Below are 24,479 nucleotides of genomic sequence, written 5' to 3' on the forward strand. Positions count from 1 at the left end.
TAGAAATTAAAAATGCAAAGGATAGCTAATAAATAGAACAGAAATTTAGAAAAGAAATGGTTGATAGAATCTTGGGAAGTGTTTAATCAGAACCAATAAAAGTAAGGAATATTTTAATTCCTTTACAAATCTATAAATACTTTCAGTTGATGTGTATTAATTTCTCATTTAATTATTGCAATTATAAACACACACACACTTTTTTTTACAGGTGGCAAAAAATGGAATTTAAAGAGGTGAATACCCAGCTCAAAGTAACACAGCTAGTAGGTTAAGTTGGGAGTTAACACAGTCTTCTTAATCTAGACCAAGCTATCTTTATTTAATGTATTGGTTTATTATAAGTGATGTAATCAATCTACCCACTCATGCTGACACATTACCAAGAAGTGGAGAATTTTCACCTTTGCAAAATTGTTGATGTAAACTAACTTACTACATCAATCATCTCCCCCCAAAGTGTGCTACTCCAGTTTGTAGGAGTATGATACATGTTCTACTTGGCTATAGGACCTAGGAGAATAAGAAAGGATGGCCTTTTGCAATCCTGACATAGCCACTGGTAGTCCAGGTGGCTGTCTCTGTGCCACCAATGCCACTGAATATTTGCCTGGACGGTGTTTGGAATGATACAGAAAGTACCAGCTACCCTCTGAACAGTCAGAGTCCTCCTGATCTCCAGAACACCAAAGAAATGGAGTTACCACCAGTTAGGGCAGCCTTGGGAGGAGCAGCTTTTTGTTGCCATAGCTTAGAATGAAAATGGAGACTTCTCTCTCAGACTTTATACTACTGGCTGCATCAGGTAGGAATTCCTGGCCTCCTTTATTTGCTAAATTTCTCTTATGAAGCACTGCACTACCACAAGGTACACACATGGGAGACTTATCTAGACAGTGCTGTGGACAGATGGACTCCAGACAGAGGGGAGCAGGTGTGAAGCCAAAAGAGCAAAGAAATGGGGAGTCCTGTCAGTGCCCACAGGGACTTCCCATAGCAGGAGGAAGAAATTCTGTACCCAGCAGTCAAGAGCTGAAGCAGACCCTAAGGGACCAATGCAATGGAAGAAGTTAACGATCTGGGGCCAGGAGACAGCTCAGGGCGAAATGCTGCGCCACTGCTCTGGCTTTTTGCCTGGCATGCAGGACTACTTGTTTGTGCTCTTTTTACTCTCTTCTGCCTTTCAATCTAAGTGCCCTTGCTGTTGTCATTCTGCAAAAGAAGGTCTCAAGAAAACGTCAGCGGAAGAACTGTTTTAATTTCTGAGGAAATCTTTTGGAAACATGCAAATTAAAATGATGTGATTCTACTAGATGCAGAAATCTCTAACACAAAATTTCAAATGTAAGCTCCTTTGATGTCAACAAACATGACTCAGACTTTTCCATGCCAGGCATGACAAGGCAGATGCTTCATGCTGATTTACCTGTGGCCTGAACACAAATTTCAGGAAGCAACAGAGCCAGTATATGTTGCCAGAAGTACTGACTTTGCAAGATTTCCCAGCCTACTTTTTAAAACAGGCATGTTTTTAAAGCAGCGCTCCAACAGTATATATTCCTGAATTTTAAAAAAGCTTGAATTCTTTCATGTCCTACAGACATATCTTTTTGTGAGTTTAATTTGATAAGCAACCTAGAAAGCTGACCCATTAAGATATGAAGCCAAATAATAAAGGGGAAATGAAGGTTTGTTTGCTTGTTTTCCTCTACGAAACGTAAAGCAAACTACACAGAGCAAAAATTAATTTAGGGAACTTTATTTATAAACTTTACATTTACAAGAGTTTTTTAAATTGTTATTAAAAGTACTTTAAGGTGCTATTTCTGAAACGAATAATGTTTTCCCATATTACAATGTGTTAATACTAATGATGATTAAAGAGAAATAATCATATAAAATAATTACCATGACTATGTAAAGTCGCTTTGCCCAAGGGCAGATTCACGTTCCAAGAGGACCTCTATTCCCCAAAGACTGTCAGATTTTCCAATTTCTCTATTAAGAGCTTTGTCCATCTTTGTTGGAGAGATTTGGCCCAGCCTGGGGAAGCAAAGGGTGTGGGGGATGGTTACTGGGCTCTTTATTTTCTTGGTAAGAGGTGGAGCACCTTCTGCCTTGTGCAGTCTCTTTGTGGAGATTGGCGATTAGACTTTTTACTCCCTGGAGTCCTGGGGCAGCTGTCAGGAGCATAGCCCACTCACTATATGGCCTCAGCGCTGCATTTTGATTTTGCAGATGAAGGAAATGGCCTCAGAGACTCACAGGAGTTGGGGACAGTAGAGTGGGAGCTGGAATGCAGATTTTTTCCTGTCACTTTTATAATTTGGCAAGTCTAATCTCAACTTTGTTTATATCAGGTCTGATATCCAAAATGAGGAAAAATCAACTGAATAATACAAATTCATCTACCAGAACCTAGAATATGTAGTCAGTTATGTGGTGAATTTAGTCAAATGAGTTTCTTGACATTTTATAGATAATACATTCAGATATATCAACTGTATATCTACATATATGTGTAAGTAAATGAAGATGGATACTGATACATAATTTTTCTCCATATGCATGCAGACACAAACACACATATTTTTTAAAACTATGCTATTACTTTTATGATTTATCTTGTAAATTTTTAAAATGTATATGAAATACCAGAAGAATTTATTTAGGCATGTAGGTGTGTTTGTCTATATTTGCCTTAAATAATCCCTTTTATCTATTATAGTAAACCAGAATGATTTTTTTGCATTCTCAAATCATGTAAAAATCTGTCACACAATTTAGAGTATTAACATTTAGTATTCTTAGCTAGCCTTTCAGTCCCTTGAAAACCTGGATTCTATTTTATTTTATTTTTTTTTATTTTCAGCCAAATCATATTCACAGGTATGAACTTAAAATGCTTACGAATTTGGCTTCACAGAGAAATGTGCCTGTCTATATTAGCAAGTGTTGCCAGGTTGAATGAAACGAGATGCCATGTTGCCAATCTTACAGATTATCCTGAAAGCAGTATAACCCTGGACCACAGAATCACCTGAGAGTTATTACCAGAACTGATACAGATCATTGCTTCAGTTTCTCATTTTTCTCAATTCTTTTAGTCAGGTCTTACCTTCAGAGAAGTTGGTTAAATAACTAGGTTGTGTTTTGACAAATTGAGACTTACAGAACATATATTTGGCTAAGAACTCTTAGAATATCACACAAGCTAAAGTTTGTCTTTAGGGAAAATATATTTCCAACAGGGCTAGTCAAAGCACTTACTTTTAGAATTTTAGCTTCTCTCTATTGAGAAAAATAAGAAAAATTTGTTCCAAAGGACTTAATTCCATCAAATTACTCTTCTGGGGTACTTTTATAATGAGTATGTTGGTTGAAGAAATAAACATTTAATTGAATCAAAATGCAAAAAGGCAAAACCATGAGCTTACATGCACTTATTAAACTGTTTCAGTGATTTTAGTTTGGGGAATTAAACATCCTGAAAAAATATATAGCAAGTTCTAATTTGCATTTCCTGTCAGATATCTATACCAGTGCCTGAGGATTCCTTTAACTGCCCCAAGCTTTTAAATATATATATATATATATATATATATTTATGATAGTCACAGAGAGAGAGAGAGAGAGAGAGAGAGAGAGAGAGAGAGGCAGAGACACAGGCAGAGGGAGAAGCAGGCTCCATGTACCGGGAGCCCGACATGGGATTCAATCCAGGGTCTCCAGGATTGCACCCTGGGCCAAAGGCAGGCGCTAAACTGCTGCGCCACCCAGGAATCCCCTGCCCCAAGCTTTTAAAACACAGAGAACATGAAGGAAAAGACCTGAAGAAGAACTCAGAGAAGAGGTGATTGCCATACGTGCATCTCTTCTTACAGTTCTTCCCTTTTCAAATATTGTCAGAATGAGAAGTGCTGAAGCTCTCCTGATTTTCCTTACAGACTTTGTCTTCACATGAACCTGTGACCCCATGGCCTCAGATACTGGTCAAGAAGTTAAACATATTTTTTCCTTAAGCACTCTTTTTTTTTCATGAAAGGTGTCCACTGTTTCAAAAAGCACTCTGTAAGTGAAATGTAATAATTATTGTAGTATTTGTTTATAATATACTGTTTCAAAAAATTAAGGGAGCTGTAGAAATTTAAACTGATGATTAAACATTTACATTTGCATATTGTATCTGCTCAAATATTTGCAGCTGCATCAAAGCTCCCACTTGGGGTCTTTTGTCAAGAGTGTGGAGCACCATCATGCTTACAATACAGGTGGCAGATGGGATAGGTCTGCATTCAGCTCAGCATTCCTTCTTTCCATGGGGCCCCTCCACTGCCATCCAAATCCTGAATCTGAAGTCGGTATCTCTAGTGTCTTAAAATCCTCTATTATCCCAGTTTGGACCAAAACTCTAGGTTTTGCCCAAAGATAAACCTGGAGAATATTGTGAAGAATGCTTATGTGTCCCCAGAGCAATGTTCTTCTTCCACTGCCCTCTCCTCACCATTGGTGATCAGGATCGGGAGCCCGCCATGTCCTACCCTACCATATGCATCCTGGGAACTGAGGCACTGTCACAACAATAATCAGTTAACAAATGGTAGCTATAGGTCAGTCCCTATGCTAGCACATTACATGGTAGGGATTATCTCATTTCCACAACTAACTGAGGAGGCTGGTGTTAGTAGCCAGGCATCTCAGATGAAGCAGTGGGAATTCACAGAAGTTCAATGGCTTCCCAAAAACCACAGAGCTCAAAAGAGGTAATAAACAATGAAAGCCAATGATTCCAGATGGTAACAAAGTGATGAGATGCTATCTTCAAGACCTTGCAAAGGAGAACTAAAACCACTAAAGGTGGGCAGTGTCATTCAAAATTTGTGGCAATAAAAGGGGCTCTTTTATAATACATTAAATTCTTCCTTGGACTATCCTAAATACTTCAGAGACCCATAATATAATCTGTACTTTTATTTTTCTTCATTTTTGTAGGCCTGGGTGTGGAGGAGTGAGAGAGTACGAGTCTGTCTTAGATACCTAGAAATCCTGCGAACCAGTACAAGGCTGCTGGGCTTAGGAATTAGACTACCCTGTTCAAAGATAGTTAAGTTAAAATGAGGTTTCTTGTGGCAAGCTATGAGAAGAGATTTTCGTCTTTCACATCTAAGTCTTACATCTACTCAGAAACAAGGCAGGAAATGATGATATTCTCTTTATAATTTGTTCAGCCCAGAACCATGAACTCAGTAAATCTCCAACAGTTCTGTAATTTAGCTGTTCCATGGTCCTTTATAACTTAGTCCAGATTCCCAAATCACTTCTTCACTGGGTAGACTCTCTCTCCAAGGATTTTATAATGCTTTAAATGGAATAATAAATATGAAAACAACTAGTATAGTTACTAACTCAGACTAATGCTCAATGTATGTTAGTGTTTTCCTTTCTTTCATCCTTCCCATTTGCTTTATAAAGGTGAATGAATGTGAGGGCATCTCAGCACAGAGACCTTTGGGTGCCCATTGCTCACAGGGCACAACCCCATCTAACTACCAGGCAGTCCAGAATTCCTAGGAAGCTGGAAAAACTTGTTCCCAGCTTGTTCTAGTTCTGAGTAAAGTCATGAACAGGTGAACTTAGAGGACAGAGCCTGCTTGCTGGGAAGTGATTGAAGTGGCATTCCAGCCATGACTAATTTATTTAGTATTCAAAAATCAGTAAAGATTCTTCAGTCACATCATTCTCCCAAATAAAAAGGAATAAAAATAAAGTAGAAACCTGTTTGATGCCTCAGGCATGTTCAGTGTGTTGTTCAGGTCAGTTCATTTCAATACTTAATCTGTGGCACTTCATTAAATGGAATCATTTAACACCCAAAAAGTAATTATAAAAATGAACAAATCTGGTTTCCTGGGGTTGGTATTTGACATCGCAGAACACTGAAATCCCTATTGCTGGCTCAAGCTATGTTTTTCATTCAGTTAGCAATTTAACAAAACTAATCTGAATATGGGTTATGAATGAGCTCTTACCTATCTCAATCTTAACTTATTTATATTGTAACTGAATTTGGTAATAAATAAAGGAATGATCGCTATAACATCAACACTCACAATGAAGTAACACACCAGAATATCACCTTGCAGATTGCCAGAGCTCAAAGTAATGTTACCTGAATTTGGAACTAGAACAAAACTAGATGTCATAGAGTTTCATACATTACCTGTAAGGAAAATGAGGCTCAGAGAAGCTGAAGAACTTGCATGAAGTCATACAGTTACTTAGCAGCCAAGTTCAGGATTCAAATCTCCTCTCTTCCGAACAAGTACATTTTATCTTAAATTGAATCATTATAGGTTGATATATCCTATGAGGATATATATACATATTTTTGAAATGTGTTAACAGAAAATTTATTGACTACTCTAGGTTTCAGATCACATATTAAATACACAGTATTTCTCCAAATCAGATACTCTCAGCTCCTATATATAGAACCAGGAAGGTTGAAGTCAGGGAGACAATAAACAGTATCTGAGCCCACATCCCTCTGTACCCTATAGGTGTGGTTACAATCTTGATTTAATTTGTAAACCTTTCCAGATGATAAACTCAGAGAAAAGGACTTTTGAAGGTTAAGTGGTGAATTAAACAAAGAGGAAACATATTTGGAAAGGTAAGCAAAGCCTATTAAGAGCAATTATTCAACCTGGAAAACTGTGCAAGCCATTCTATTTTTGTCTTCATTTATATCCTCAATGTGATCAATCAATAAATATGGATGAAAAGTCCATTGTATGCAAAACACTATGGTGTATGAGCTTGAGAAATAAAAAGGACAAACCACAATTTCTGACCAGTACATAATAAATCAAGTTCGGGACACATGCAAATAATGAGACAAATCACAATAAAGACCCATAGAATTTCTAAATGCTTGAAAAGAAAAAAAAAGATGTTATAAATTGCAAGAAACCATAATTAGAGAGTCAGAAAACAGTATCTAGAGAAAAGTACCAGAAATTCACATCAATTATACACATAGTAGGTGCTTCACATTGATCTATTTGATCTTAAATGCCTGAGACATTATTATATAAGAAAGACATAAAACATGACATTGCACTGAAATATAGGGATTTGCATAGAGCTTAACTTAGCTTAGCTTGGTACTTAAGAGAAACTTAATCAGTATTGGTTTGGTAACTAAATACACTAGACAAATATATCATAGGTAGAGAATGAGTGTTCTCTTAGTCTTTTCCTTCTTTTTTCTGTATATGTGTCTTATTTTTTTCTACATAAAGACCAGCTTTCTCCTTTTTTTGGTACATCTGCTGTAAGATAGGATTTCTACAGCCCAAAGTATAAATTATCTTAGTTAAGCAAAAAGCTCATAATCATCCATTATCTCAGTTTCAAATCCACTTTTCAGAAGGGATAATACAATTAACCCAGTTTGAGTCACGGGCATAATTCTGGTCCAATCAGCTGTGACCAAGGCAGGAACAAAACCACATAGTACAAAATACAGCTGCCCAGAACCACCTCTTGACCGAGAAAATCATTGTCAGGTAGCTAAGATCCCCTATGAGTCAGCTTTTCTCTGACACCTGCTCTTTGAGAAGAGCATGTAACTCACAAATTATCTACATTACCAAAGCGGTATAGCTATCAAGAGTCAAGACAAGGATTCAAACTGAAGTCTCAATTCTAAGTATCTTGCAGTTAAACACTACGTTATTACTTCCCCCAACAATTTGATTAAAATGTTTTCCTATGATACACCATTTTTTAAGAATTAATTTTTCTCAAATATCTATTGATTACAGTTACAAATACCAATATGTAACTCTAAACTTGGTTAAAAGTTATTAAAGATGGATAATTCATTCTTTGGGTTTACCCTGAGAACAACTTTAAAGCTCCAGTGGTAGTCTTAGATAACATAAGAATGCTTAAATAAATATCTCCAAAAGTCTTCATACTACGGGAAAGGCATAACAATATTAAGCAGCCATCTCACTAACTTAAATGACTCAGAGAACACTTGTATTTTAGAAGCTTTGAGAACCACCAGCATTATTTAAATTACTATTATTATACTGTTTATTAAATCATTGCAAATGTAAAAGTAGATATAAACCTCTTATGATAACACCCTCTAAAGTTAATTCTAAAATGAATACAAATTGTTACCAAAACTATTGCAGAAATATAGTTTAATAATATAATTTAGTATGATGGATGTATTTACCTAAAGTTAAGTCAATGCCAGCTTTGTGAATATGCTTCCTACTACTGTGGCATAGACCATGTATTTACTTAAAGCATCTTACATCACTAATACTACCAACAGTACCCTGTGCCACAAGAAAAGTTGATTGGCCCACACTCTTCTTTGTTTAAATTACTTTGGAAATTTCCCTTGTATCTAATGGCATACTGCAGTTTGGTCTTTACATGAGTAAACATCATTTGTATTTGCAGTTTGCCCTCAATCTTTCCTCATTTGAATAAACAAATGAGTGACTCTGTACCTGAATATGAGGTAGTCATTCTAGATGAGTCCAAAGTTGCTTAGCCTACGTTTCTTAAATTAACTATTGAAAAGAAAACAGAGAATTTTAAAAACATTGCTGATTTTACTTCTGAGGACTCACAGAAACACTGAATTTACACATAAATATAAAGTGATTAATAACATAAGACAAATACGCATTAAAGACATAGCCAGTCTTATTCCTACATGGTTTGGATACTGATTGCATGAGTAAGAGTGATTTGAGGTCAATCAAATACTGCTATTAAAAAAAAAGGCACTGCTCAAACTGGCGTGACAGGGTATAAAATTCTCAAATCAGTTTCACTGCTCAAGGATTAAGTTTCCCACTTCTAAAAATGTAGCTGAAGAGTCATTTAATCACTTCAAAGCTCCCAAGACTGCCCTTCAGGAGACTGGCCAGCTTACTTTGCAGACAGTTTCTATAATACAGGGCAGAGAGCACTCCCTAAAAGCCACACTCGCAGTGCATCAGTGCACATCCACTCCCATCCTCTCAATGCTTAGGAAAATTGAAAAACAGAGATTTCTAATACACACAGAAATATGTGTGCTTTACAAACAAATACACTATCATTTTATCTTCAAAGGAGAAGTATATTAGCCATTAAAGTATAATGTGGAGACTAATTTCAACCATATCAATTACTAGGACTCTAGTATATAGTTAATAACAACACCTATGACTTGAATAGTACTTAGTTAAGTTTGGATGCAACACCTTAGACAAATCATAGTAGGACAGCAGGTATAGGTAAAATAATTATGCTGGGACTAGTTCATCTTCCTGCATTTCCTGTTTCACTAAACATCATTTTACATGCAGTTCTCAAGCCAGTAAGCCATCCTTTTTCCCCTACCACATACAAAATATCATGATTTCTTTTGAGTTTACCATTCAAATAATTCCAAAGATAACATGGTGGTTGTTTTTTTTAACACTCCTGTCCCATAACCTAGGTCCACCCGGATTCCTAGTAATAACATCCCACTCCAACCACAATCCACTCTTCAAAGTGCAATCAGAAAATTATTTCTAAATTCATAATGTCCTTGTTCCCAGACCTTTAAGGGATCCATTGCTCATAAGATAAAATATTAATATACCTTGGACAGCATTCTATAAAGTGGAACCTATATACCTTTAGTTTCCTTCTTTAGTTTCCCTTCTTGCTACTTTCATCTTCTACTCTAATACTTCTTTCAGATACATTGTCTCACATCTAAAATTCCACAATCATCAGGGGCATAGGGTACTCAGTCCCTTAAGCCTCTGACTGTTGGTTTGGGCTCAGGTCATGATCTCAGGGTGCTGAGATACAGCCCCACATCCAGCTCCATGCTCAGCAAAGAGTCTACTTCCCTTCTCCCTCTGCCCTTCTCCATTACTCCCCCCTTCATGCACCTTGTCTCTCCAAAATAAATAAATCTTAAAAAAAAAAAACAACTGTGTATTCATCATTCCTCTGCCTTGGACATTCTTCCTAACCTCTACCTCTGCCTCTGCCCCACTTGCATTTCCAAATTTTATCTAGTACTAGACTGATGTGGTTGAGCAGCACAACATCAGGCTCTGGAATGAGACTGGTCTAGAATCAAGTATTGCTGGTCACTAACTCCATGTCCTGGAGCATGTTTTCACCCTGCATATACTTTCAGTAGTATAGACAATAATAACACCTACACTAGAGGTTGTTTTATGGACTAATTGTTTGTCATGCAGCTGGACTCATAATAAGAAAGCAGTAATTGCTAGCTGAACACCAATCAAGGCAACAAAAATTCAGGAATTTCCTACTCATCATTTAGGATTTACTTGTAAGCCACTCCTAATGCATTCCCCTGATTCCAAGTGTGATTTGGTTACCTGTACTATAAACTCCTTTAATGCCTTATATTTTGCCTATCAAACACTTACTACACTGTACTTGAATGACTAGTTAACTCATATATATAGCCCAACCAAAAGCACATCAGTTTGCTTTAATAGTTAAAAAGTGCCTGACATAGCAGTCTTTTGAAAAGTTTTTTTTTTTTTTTAATTTGAATTAAGGTCAACAGCACTAACTGCAAACTTCATTTGCTTTTCATCTATACTAATAGTCTGCATATAGCATCTTCAGCTTTGATATGCTCTATTTCATAGATTATTCTTCTCACTTGAGCCTGAGATTCTCATAATGGAGATTTCATTTAAAAATAGGCAGTAGCAGTCAATAAGGCATCCGACTCTTGTTTTCACCTCAGGTGGTGATCTCAGGGTCGTCAGATCAAGCTCTGATATGGGCTCTGCACTGGGCTTGGAGCCTGCTTGAGATCCTCTTTCCCTCCCTTTCTGCCCCACCCCCACCCCCACTTATATCCTTTGCTTTCATTATCTCTCTCAAAAAATATTTTTAAATTTTAAAAATTTTTAAAAATTAAAAAATAAGCAGTAGTAGAAGGTTCAATAAACTCAATTCTACTACTTAAAGAATGGCCCAAATAAAAGAAGTACAAATAATAGTGGTCATGTTTGAATCCTGTCATCTTCTAGATCCCAAATTTGGAATAGAAACATTTTTACTGAAAGCAAAAAAATTTCAAACTTAGTATATTTATTTGTTTTTCTGTGAAAACTATTTCTTTTTAGAGCCTTCTTTTTCTATCTATATGACTCTTATATGTTGTTAGCTAACTATTGTGGTTATTTTCTTATATTTCTTAATCTTTCTACCTAAACAACAAAACTTGGAGAACAAGTACAGTGTGTCTTATTTTTGTTTGATTCCTCCACAGACTTAAAACAATAAGTAATTCACTACTAAAAATAAATATGCCTACTTTCCTTTTTAACAGACTTCTTATACTTTAATTTTTAAGATATGCTATTATTTCAACATTGTGTCAACTGAAACTGCTGTAGTTTCTCTCACTTTCCATTGAGTTGGCAAGAGAAATGGAGTGTAAGGTTAAGGAAGAACCTGTTTCTGGGGTTCTTATTCCACTTATATCCTCTTCAGGGTTGGTAAATCTCCTACCTAAACACACAATGGCATTTTAAGTCAGGGTTTCCCACAGGAAGCATTATGCCTTCAAGAGAGGAAAGAAAAAATCATGATGGCATGCCAAGCAGGATGTCACTTACACTCGATTGGCCACATCGTCAAGGTTCATTTCCATTAAGCTTTGTGTCAGTTCAGAAACTTTACACATGAGGCTGTGTGTAGCAGTCTACCACTGCTTACTGCCCTGGGGCTAGCCCAGAGTCCCAATCTTGTCATTGGTTTTCCAGAATGCCTCTGTGAGAATTAGTTGCATATGCTGGCCAGCCTTACCATTTGAGACAGGACTGTGGTTTGGTTGTATTTTTATAAATCACTCTCCTACGAAACATTTACCATCTTTGACATATTTAGATAGGAAAAGATGAGAACAAGAAGAGAGTGAAAATAGTCACAAATAATCGTAGATAGATAGGTGGATAGATAGATGGATATAGATGGAATGGATGGATGACTTCTGACATTAATAATAGAAAACAAATGTGAGAAGGGTATTGCTTTCAATTTCTGTCCAGTGCTTCTAAAATGTGTTATGAAATGTGCATAAAAAAGATATTCAGACTCTGTTTTTTAGTAGTAACCATATTCAACTACCTGCATCAACTTAAAACACAAGAGAGAAAAAAAAAGCGTTTTTAACACCGATTAACACCAGATAGAAAGTGGTAAGTGGGAGTGTGAATGTAAACTGAGGGAGTAGGGCTATGTCCTTTTATTTTTGGTTGGTGTAAATCCAAGAAGCCATATTGACTAAGAGTATAAGAAGGCTAGTTATTATTTATTAAAAATATTTTTTTAAAGCTTAATGATCTCTTCCAAACTGCTTTAATCTACTGCCAAACAAATTCCTCTACGTCATTAAATGATTTTTATTAAACGGGATATTTTCACTCTATTTTATCTTCCACTCTTAGTTTCTCATCTATATGCTTCAAACCACTTCATTCTTAAAGTGAATGAATTACTGGTATTTAAAATACCAGTATTAAAATGGCTTGCCATTTACATGATGCCATATGGAAATATCGAAAAGTTCCCCTCAGGAAGCCCCAGTGGCTCAGTGGTTTAGTGTCTCCTTCTGCCCCGGGCGTGATCCTGGAGACCCAGGATCGAGTCCCCTGTCGGGCTCCCTGCATGGAGTCTGCTTCTCCCTCTCTCTGTGTGTGTCTCTAATAAATAAATGAGATCTTAAAAAAAAATAATAAAGAAAAGTTCCCCTCATAAAAACCACCTCATTCATTTTGGTTTGCACAGTGACTAGATTTATACTATTTATGATTGATTCATTATCATAAAAACTGATACCAATAAGTTTCATGTTATTACGAATCATTAATTTTATAAAGGACAATGTGTTGATTCAATATGGGTCAATAGCATTATGTTGTTAATCTGTACAGTTAAGAGGACAAATGATGACATAGCACAAACAAGTTTTGATAGAGACTGAAAGAGAACAAGAAAGTTATGCATATATTTGCATATCTTAACTAAGTTTCATTTTCTTTCTTCTTCTACCCTTTGTGATTTTATGTAGATTGTATTGGCAAACTGCAGTTTTGTCCCTAGTTTGCACAATATCAAGACAGATTCATACCAGCAAAGAAACAAATAATACCCCAAACTAAATGTAATAATTGTTGAGATTTTGGACACCTCATTGGGGAAGAGGGTAAATGGTTATAAAATATATGAAAGATCAGGGATCTGTTTACACTATGATATGTATGAGTACTTTACTATGTGTTACTTTATAAATTGGATAAAAAAAAACAAAGGAATATAATGAACTGGATGGTGACTATTGGAAATTGCTCAGAGTACAAACAGCCTTCCTTTATTATGGAAAAGTCAATATAGATGAGATCCATGCCACACTTCTACCTAAACAACAGAAAAGCTCAAGGGGGTACAGCTATCATAAAAGCTCAAGGGGGTACAGATATCTCTTTTCCCAATTTCCAGGCAACTAATCTGGGGTCTGATTAGACCCAGCCAATTCTTTGAATCTTGGATTAGTTAAGGAAAGGCATTGGGTTTGTAAGAAATTATTCGTAGAGACTACTGGCAGCAAGGACAAGGTGGCATAATCTTGGTTTTGCCTTCCTTTCTCTTAGCTCCTGTCAGTTGTCTGTGACATGTTCTCCAGCTGCTAAGCCAACTCTAGGATCTATTTTATGTTGATCCAATAAATTACATTTCTCCTTAAGTTACCTAGACACTTAGATATTCTCTGTTTGTCAGTACAGACTTAACAGATACATAATTTTTAAAAAATTCTTCTCTCTTTTCTCTATAGTTCTGTCAACATTCATTCAGGAAGAATTTAATTTTCATTTCTAGGATTTTTTTTGGAAAAATATCAGTTGCATTCACTGTGTTGCATTTTTTCACTGCTTTTTTATCCTCCTAGTGCTTATTCAGGGCAGAGTGAATTTTTTTCTATAATTCCAGTAAGATATCCTACCGTACTTTCTAAAAGCTGAAGGCCAGTCCTTAGTGTACAATTTATGTGATTGCCTAATAACATGATTTTAATGGTGCTTGCTAAAATAAGCAAAGATTTGGATCATGAGAATATTTAGTGATTCAGTGATATTTTTCATAACTCACTGCATTTTCACAGATGGCTGGAAGAAAAGGAAGATTTATCTAAGTTTTGCTGCATGAAGAAGAAAATCACTAGAGGGATTGTTGAGCACCTAGTGGTAGTGTGTAAAAGCACTTGAAAATAGTTGGAGTAATGGGGGATGCAAGACACTGAGTACAGTACCTTGTAAAGAATGGCTTGTTCTAGGCATGACAACACAGGTTTATATTTGCATACTTGCACATCCTGATCAATTTTTTTTTGAGGGAGTCTTAAGTAGGAATATGCAATTATATCTGCAAGGGCTCTTTTGGGCTACTTTCTTAATCTATAGGGTTTGGTAGTTAACCTAATTTTTACATTACTGAGGGCGAGGTTAGAAATTATTATGACATTCTGATGGTCTTATCTTTTAAATAGACCTATATGGAAATGAACTTGCATTGTTTCTTATCATATAATGCATCATCTTTATTTTTCCCCTACATGATAGGTAGCTTTTATTTTTTTTTAATTTCTTTGGCCTAGTAATGGTAGATATAGAGGTTGATTATAAGTGATATACTTGGTGCCAAGGAGTATGAGTCCATTTAGAAAATTATTAGTATGAGTCCTATGTGCCAATAAGATGTGTGTGCGTGCACACACACACACACACATAACAAAGTAACATAACTGTATGAGATTCGTTGACATACATCAGTCTCTCTATTCTCTACACTTGTCCTAGGAAACCAAGAAGTTACTGCTGCTTTAAATAAGGTGGATAGTTTCTACCAGAGGCTACAAAATTGATAAAAAAAAAATTTCAAACTACAAAATATTTTTTTAATTACTTTGATTTTTCATTCAGTCTAAAACACACTGTTTCTATTAGTATTTTGAAGGGTGATAATTTGAGTTTTGCTTAAAAAATGAAACACAGAATACAAGGTATTATCATTATTTTATGTTCCGTGAAAACAAATAATTCTAGTATACACTCCTCCAGGGGACAAAACTCTATGTGTGATTGTGTATAATTGTAAAAACAAAAATAAAGAAAACAAACAAAATTGTTAGTTCAGTTTCAGCATATGTTGACATTAACAAAACTATTTTTGTTATATTATTAAATTATTTAAAAATCTGATGGAAAAAGTCCTTGTATTTTCATTGCACTAACAATTTTGTGAAACATCTTGTCTGCCAAATTTTCTAATATCTTATTGTCTCGCTGAAATAGGGTCCACACAGTGTTCTAGTTCAGAGAACATATTGCTGGTGTTGCATATTTGTGCTACTGTAAATGCAATGCTGAGCACAGTGTCCTTGACCAATGGAGAACTTACTTTATTTCACCCAGTTCCTATTGTCACCTTCCCAGACCACTAAGATTGCCTTAACATCCTTTAAGCAGTTTCTCATCATCTGGTCTGTTACCTTCAAAGTACCTATCATAATCTGTAATTCTGATGCTTGCTTTTTTTTTTTTTTGCTTAATAATTTGTCATCCTCACAGAAATGTAAACTTCTGGAGGAAAAAAAATGTCTCCTCTGTTTGTTCAATGCTGTAGTGTCAGTATTTGACACATAGTGAGTACTCAATAAATATTTGCAGGAATTAGTACTGTCAGCCTGTTTTCCTCAGCTCTCCCTAGGATGAAGCACAGAGGTACTTTTCCTTTAAGCTCAAATCCAGTTTTTGAGTCTAGTCAGTGTTTACACTGCTAATGTTTTTCTCAACACTGACTTGTCTGAAATTAGTCTTCCTATCAATAAGCTCTATATCCAAGAGGTATACGGTTAGTGAGCTTCCATTGGTCGACAGTTCCCTTCTCTCATTCGATGGTCCTACCTTCCTCTGGTAGTCTGTATGCTTCCTGCCTTATAGTTTTTCAAATTCCTTGTTAGAACTGGAACCTGGTTCTGTCTCATAGGTCACTTTCTAGGGGCTTAAAACTATGACTGGCCTTTGGAATTCCATTTCTTTGGAGTCTGGTTCTTGTCTTCATTCAGAAGAAAATTTGCAAATCAAATTTAACTGTTCTCCTGGACTTCCATCCACAAATAAATTAATTAATTAGGGACTTTAACAGTTCCCTATAATAAATATTTTCTGTACTATATGATGTTTGAAGAATAAAACAGATTATTAGGCAGATAAAAAGAAACTATCTTTGGTGATCATTAAGTGTATATCTCCTTTCCATTTTGAACAATTTTAAGTATGTACTTCCCAGATCGTTAGGAGTGAAATCAAGTCATTCTAGTAGCCTATCTATGATTCCGTACACCAATGATCTAGATTTAGTGTCTCTAGAATAATGATGAGTACTCATTTGGCTTACATTTTAGACGCCATGCTAGTCTCACAAGAGAACGTGTGGCTTTTTATCAAAAAAATTATGAAAGTTTTTCTAATAGTGGTGAGAAGATTCTCCCCTCACTCATATCTTCCCAATGTAAATCCCATCAGATATGATTTTCTTTATAAGACAATTATATTTATTGGCACCTGAAGGCAGAAGTCTTGTCCCCTGTTTCTTATATCTCAAAACCTGTTACTACTTACACTCAGAAGCTCTGCTCCTAGCTATGCAATTACTGATTGAATGATTCTGAGTATTAATATCAACTCTCTAAATTTGTATAATTCCATCTACCTCTCCCTCTTGCTTAGGTGGTAGGAATAAGTGTCCAGGAAAGGCAAAGGGGTGGTTTACTTGTGGCCATTCCTTGCTTCCCTAAATACAGCAGGTCTTAATAATCATGGCCCTTTTACCAATGGGTCTCAGAAGTATTTTGAGTATATCCATCAAGGTAGCTGTTCCCCATCAACTGGAATTCTATTACAGGAGTAAAATTACTAATACATGCCTAAAAGATTCTAGATTGTAGCTCACCCTAGACCTTTGTCATCTAGACTTCCTTATCAGGGAATGTGCCCAACATGAAAGAAAGGCATCCACTGATATATTTCTGTGTTTTACTCTACCTATATTATATTAAGGTAACAAACCAAAGCACAGAAGAGAAGATTATTTATCTGAAGCACTATATAGTGTTTAATTACTCAGGCTAATTGCTTTATAAATTCCTCTCATAGTGTTTTCATTACAAGACTGTAGCTGAGATCTGCAGAGTATAGCCTAGGTATCCTTTATTTTCCAGCAAAAATGGGCATAAACTCATAAAGGAGCTATAGGTGGAATCAAATCCTCTGAAATAAGAATTACTAAGATTGACACATACCTTCTAAAACTGGTCCTTCCATGTGTAGTGAAGTTCAGTTGCAAGACTCAATTTATCAGAGTTGAGTAAACACAACATATGATACAGTGAACATTCATCGAGAAACAGTATATGCTAACCATAAAAAATATTTGTGATTGTTGTATTCATCTAACACACATTTACTAACTCCCTATTATCTTGTAGCAATGGTAACATGTGATTGTAACATGACTATGAATTATATATTTCCTCAAAAAATAGATAAGACAATGAGAATTTGAATTTATGTGTATATTTACAAACATACAAAGACACAGACACATAAACTAAAGGTCCAGAATTCTACAGATAGAAGGGACTTACAGAGTCCTGTCTTTCCTATGAAACTAAAGAAGCTAGAATGATCTGGCCTATGGTCACACATCTTGGAAGAGCAAGGCAATCTCCCACATCGCCAGCTCTCTGTTCCTGAATTTCTGCATCAGAATTTCCCTAATCTAGATTTAATTTCAAAAACAATTTTGAGAATCCATTATTTGCTTGGCATTGAACTGTGTTCAAATATTTACAACCTGAACTTGTTTGTGTATATACACAAATGTGGGTTTATAATATATATATATATATATACACACATATATGTACAAATATAATTTATATATAATAATATATATAAATTATTTCTAACTCACAGATAAAAAATGCAATGCTTATTACTTTTTTTTGCTAATTACTTTTTAAATTAAACTAGACTAGCTTAGTGTGTCAGATCTGTGCTTGATATTAGGGATACAAAGATGAATATAATCTCTGCCAACAAAGAGCAAAAATGTTATGGAAGAGATACATAAAAGTAAAACTGAAGGGGTGCCTCTGTGGCCCAGTCAGTTAAGCATCTGCCTCAGCTCAGGTAGTGATCACGGGGTCCTGGAATCAAGCTCCATGTTAGGCTCCCTGCTCAGTGGGGAGTCTGCCTCTCTCTCCCCATCTGCCCCTACCCTGGTTCATGCTCTCTCTCTGTGTCTCTGCCTCTGTCTGTCTCTCATTCCATCTGTCTAATAAGTAAACAAAATCTTTTTTTTAAGTAAAACTGAAATATTTGATAAGTGCATGGTACCAGTACATACAAGATATGGAGGTACCAACTCAATTTGGCCTAAATGCTCATTGAAGTCAGGAAGAGAATAATTCCTGAGTTCAATTTTATAAAGTAATCTAAATTCAGAGTGATTGAGATGGATGTACGTCTAAAATGACTTAAGTGAATAGATGTGGTGCCACAAATAATACAAAGAACACAGGAGAAGGAGAGATTTGAAACTGGTAAAGCAGGGCTGGAGAAATTTTTTGAGATAATTATGACTTAATTTGGGGATATACTGGGGTTGAGGTGCTTATGAAATATCAAATTGGGTGTATTCATTGGAGAGTTGGATAAAGAAGATTGATATAAAATAATAGATCTGAATTGGAGATAGAATACGGAAATTGAATTATATGAAGGAATCTTCCCATAGACATATTTAGAAAGAGACAAAATTAAATTTAAATCCAGGGGATCTGGTCTCAAGTTCAGGATCTACCCAAAGAAGAGCTGAGTAATATTACTTGCTATTCATTACCTACTATTCCATTCTAAATCAGAATCTGAAAGAGTCAAAAATCCTATTTTAAAGTACGCATATGTATATGGGTATGCAGGTTATAAGATGTGTGTGTGTCTGTGTGTGTGTCTGTGTAAGTGAATGTGTTTATTTCTAATTCTCTGTATTCAAAGGAATTCCTGTTCAATACTATAGAAGACTGCATTGCATGAAGGCTTACCTGAAGGTGCTTAAGGAGAAGTATTGTCCCATTTTAGATAAAAGAATATATTGGGAAAGAAGTCCATATAAGAGATTTCTGAATCAATGGATTGAATCATAACATAAGTCTCAGCTGTCAAATTTTCTTGAAAATTTTTCAACAAGACTATTCTTGAACATTTTCCAGTAATAGGAGAAACATACTTTCTACTTCATCCTTGGAGAGTTCTTACCACTATCTATTTGTTCATTCACTCATTTATTTTTTTCATTTATTTGACATACTTTTATCGAATATCTACTGCATGTCAGGCTCTATGCTAGGTGTTAGAAATGCAGTACTCCACAAGTCAGATATGATTTCTGCCTTTATAGCTTTCAGCCTTTGAGGGATACATTATAATATATATCTAATATATAAATATTTTTATATTTATATATAATTTATCAGTGCTTGGTATTATTTACTAAATACAATGACTGAAAACTACATAAATATGTATTATCTTATTTTTAATTTATGCATTATTTTATTCTATTATAGAATAACTTTAAGTAACTAAATATTTAAATAGATATAATTAATCCAATGATAAGCTAGTATGTTCCTTCTCACTCCCCATAAATACCTGTTAAAATAATTCTGTTTCCCAGAGAAAGCAGAATAGTGCTGACTTGCAGAAGATACACTTTATAACTATATAGATTTGCTGTCAGCAAATGAAGAAACAAAACAAAACAAAAAACAAAAAAAAATCTACTGGAATGGAACACATTCTCAATAACACACAAGAGAATATTGATTCTGTAAAACAAAATCAGGCTAATACAAGGAAGGAAGAATCTAAGATGAGGAAAGACTATCCAGCAATTTTTTTTAATGTTTAACTTAAAAATTGATATTGATTTGGCTATTAGATTCATCTGGAATGTGTTTTATTATGAAATGTATGGTATAAGGAGAGAATATAACTCAACTTTTGTGTTGCACTTGAAGATACATTGCTCATATCTCACTTCGAGGAAGGATGTATTACCCTTGACTACTAGGGCAGACTCCCTCCAGCTATCGACTCTTTCAGGGTTTCCTCAGCTGCAGAGTGATGCCCTGTTCAAGGCCACAATTTTCTTTTATTTGTGAAGGGGATAGGCAAATGTGGAGCATTGTATCAAGTCTGGCTATTTTGGCCACCCTGGAGCCAATTCTATAAAGGACCTTTATAGGAAATGCTCCAAACCTTCCCACGGGATTGACCCAGGGTTTGTGGGGCTTGCATAGAAATTTGACTTCTCCTTTTGCACAATCCTGGTTTCTACTCCCCCTGCTTTTTTTTTCTCCCATAGTTGCTAATTTTTTCCACTGAGCTACGATTATCTAATAATTATTGTTCACAAAATTTCCATCTCAGCATCTGCTTCGGAGAAAAACATAATATTTGGTACCAGGGATGTTCACAAAAAATAAAGTGATAGGATGTAATTTTTGCAGCTAAATAACTCACCACCCATCTGTCAGTGAAGATACCATTACTGGTGATAGAATATAGAAAGTCCCTGGCTCAATGTGGTAGTCCAACCCATAAGATTCTCACTGGTGATAAGTTGGGATGGTATATCAGTGGAGGGAAATGCTCAAGTTGTTTTAAAACATTAGATACATGTCAACATGTATGTAGACGACAGGAACACTATGGTAAGCACCACTGATACTTTAGAAAAAGATGGTGGAAAATTGTGGAAAATCAATAGGTAACTGAAAAATAAATATTGAAAGCTGGAGGTCCCTCCTGGTAACTTATAAAGACACTCTCCTCTCTTATAGCAGGAGGAGAGAAAAAAAATGAGGACAAGGACCAGGACTTAACAGAGTGATTTAGCTTTCTAAGGTTAAATGCTCAACAAAGTTCTGTTATGCCAGAGTAATGGCCCCACATGAAATACAAATGGTACTTTGACACTTAGGATAGGCACATCTGGGTGTATGACCCTGAAAGTTTTGTATACTCGGAATCACTTGAACCCTCTTTTTTTAAAAAATATTTTATTTATTTATTTTAGAGAGAGAGAAAAAATGCAAGTCAGGGAGGAACAGAGGGAAAGAGTCTCAGGCAGACTCTCCTCTGAGGGTGGAGCCAGACACAAGGCTCAATCTCATGACCCTGAAGTCAATACCTGTGCCAAAATTCAGAGTCATCGCTCAACCAACTGAGCTACCCAGGTACTCCTTCTTTAAACCCTCTTAACCTGAAGAAGTTATCCATTCCTTGATGTTAAGAATTAATACTCCCCAGCCCTTGCTTAAAGAAAATGCAGAGGCTCCTCACCACAAAATAACATGTGCCTGCCCTCTTAGGATCTATCCCATCTCCTCTTCTGGTCATTACGCCTATAGGCGTATGTTATAAGATGACCTCGTCAAGACGTTCTGGGACTGGAGGCGGCAAGATGGAAGAGTAGGGTCCCCAAGTCACCTGTCCCTACCAACTTACCTGGGTAACTTTCAAATCATCCTGAAAACCTACGAATTCGGTCTGATATTTAAATAGAGAACAGCTGGAATGCTACAGTGAGAAGAGTTTGCGCTTCTATCAAGGTAGGAAGATGGGATAAATAAATAAATAAATAAATAAATAAATAAATAAATAAAAAATAAATAAGCTGGAGAAAGAATAGCAAATAGATCCTACACCCAGCAGAAGAAGAGAATTAATAAAGATTTGAGAGATTTGAGCAGAACTCAATGAAATCAAGACCAGAAGAACTGTGGAACAGATTAACAAAACCAGGAGGTAGTTCTCTGAAAGAATTAATAAGATAGATAAACCATTACCCAGCCTTATTAAAAAGAACAGAGAAAAGACTCAAATTAATAAAATCATGAATGAGAAAGGAGAGATCACCACCAATACCAAGGAAATACAAATGATTTTAAAAACTTATTATGAACAGCTATATGCCAATAAATTAGGCAATCTAGAAGAAATGGTCACATTTCTGGAAAACCAAAAACTACCAAAACTGGAACAGAAGAAATAGAAAACCTGAATAGGCCGATAACCAGGGAGGAAATTGAAGCAGTCATCAAAAACCTTCCAAGACACAAAAGTCCAGGGCCAGATGGCTTCCCAGGGGAATTCTATCAAACGTTTAAAGAAGAAACCATACCTATTCTACTAAAGCTGTTCAGAAAGACAGAAAGATATGGAATACTTCCAAACTCATTCTATGAGGCCAGCATCACCTTAATTCCAAAACCAGACAAAGACCCCACCAAAAAGAAGAATTAAAGACCAGTATCTCTGATGAACATGGATGCAAAAATTCTCAACAAGATACTAGCCAATAGGATCCAACAATACATTAAGAAGATTATTCACCATGACCAAGTGGGATTTATCCCTGTGATGCAAGGCTGGTTCAACACTCATAAAGCAATCAATGTGATTGATCATATCAGCAAGAGAAAAAACAAGAACCATATGATCCTCTCATTAGATGCAGAGAAAGCGTTTGACAAAATACAGCATCCATTCCTGATCAAAACTTTTCAGAGTGTAAGGATAGAGGGAACATTCCTCAGCATCTTAAAAGCCATCTACAAAAAGCTCACAGCAAATATCATTCTCGATGGTGAAACACTAGGTGCCTTACCCCTAAGATCAGGAACAAGACAGGGATGTCCACTCTCACCACTGCTATTCAACATAGTACTAGAAGTCCTAGCCTCAGCAATCAGACAACAAAAAGAGATAAAAGGCGTTCAACTTGGCAAAGAAGAAGTCAAACTCTCCCTCTTCGCAGAGGACATGATACTGTACATAGAAAACCCAAAAGACTCCACCCCAAGATTGCTAGAACTCATACAGCAATTCGGCAGTGTGGCAGGATACAAAATCAATGCCCAGAAGTCAGTGGCATTTCTATACACTAACAATGAGACTGAAGAAAGAGAAATTAAGGAGTCAATCCCATTTACAATTGCACCCAAAAGCATAAGATACCTAGGAATAAACCTAACCAAAGAGGTAAAGGGCCTATACCCTAAAAACTACAGAACCCTTCTGAAAGAAATTGAGGAAGACACAAAGAGATGGAAAAATATCCCATGCTTATGGATTAGAAGAATTAATATTGTGAAAATGTCAATGTTACTCAGAGCTATTTACATGTTTAATGCAATCCCTATCAAAATACCATGGACTTTCTTCAGAGAGTTGGAACAAATCATCTCAAGATTTGTGTGGAATCAAAAAGACCCCAAATAGCCAGGGGAATATTAAAAAAGGAAACCATAGCTGGAGGCATCACAATGCCAGATTTCAGGCTGTACTACAAAGCTGTGATCATCAAGACAGTGTGGTACTGGCACAAAAACAGACACTTACGTCAATGGAACAGAATAGAGAATCCAGTAGTGGACCCTCAACTTTATGGTCAACTAATATTTGACAAAGGAGGAAAGACTATCCACTGGAAGAAAGACAGTCTCTTCAATAAATGGTGCTGGGGAAATTGGACATCCACATGCAGAAGAATGAAACTAGACCATGCTCTTACACCATACACAAGATAAACTCAAAACGGGTGAAAGATCTGAATGTGAGACAAGATTCCATCAAAATCTGAGAGAAGAACACAGGCAACACCCTTTTTGAACTTGGCCACAGAAACTTCTTGCAAGATACACCTATGAAAGCAAGGGAAACAAAAGCAAATATGAACTATTGGGACTTAATCAAGATAAAAAGCTTCTGCACAGCAAAATAAACAGTCAACAAAACTAAAAGACAACCTACAGAATGGGAGAAGATATTCGCAAATGACGTATCAGATAAAGGGCTAGTATCCAAGATCTATAAAGAACTTTTTAAACTCAACAGCAAAGAAACAAACAATCCAATCATGAAACGGGCAAAAGACATGAATAGAAATCTCACAGAGGAAGACATAGACATGGCCAACAAGCACACAAGAAAATGCTCTGCATCACTGGCCATCAGGGAAATACAAATCAAAACCACAATGAGATACCACCTCACACCAGTGAGAATGGGGAAAATTAACAAGACAGGAAACAAATGTTGGAGAGGATGTGGAGAAAGGGGAATCCTCTTGCACTGTTGGTGGGAATGTGAACTGGTGCAGCCACTCTGGAAAACTGTGTAGAGGTTCCTCAAAGAGTTAAAAATAGATCTTCCCTATGACCCAGCAATTGTACTGCTGGGGATTTACCCCAAAGATACAGACGCAGTGAAACACCGAGA

This window comes from Nyctereutes procyonoides, unplaced genomic scaffold (genome assembly GCF_905146905.1).
Source record: "Nyctereutes procyonoides isolate TBG_1078 unplaced genomic scaffold, NYPRO_anot_genome, whole genome shotgun sequence".
Taxonomy (NCBI): domain Eukaryota; kingdom Metazoa; phylum Chordata; class Mammalia; order Carnivora; family Canidae; genus Nyctereutes; species Nyctereutes procyonoides.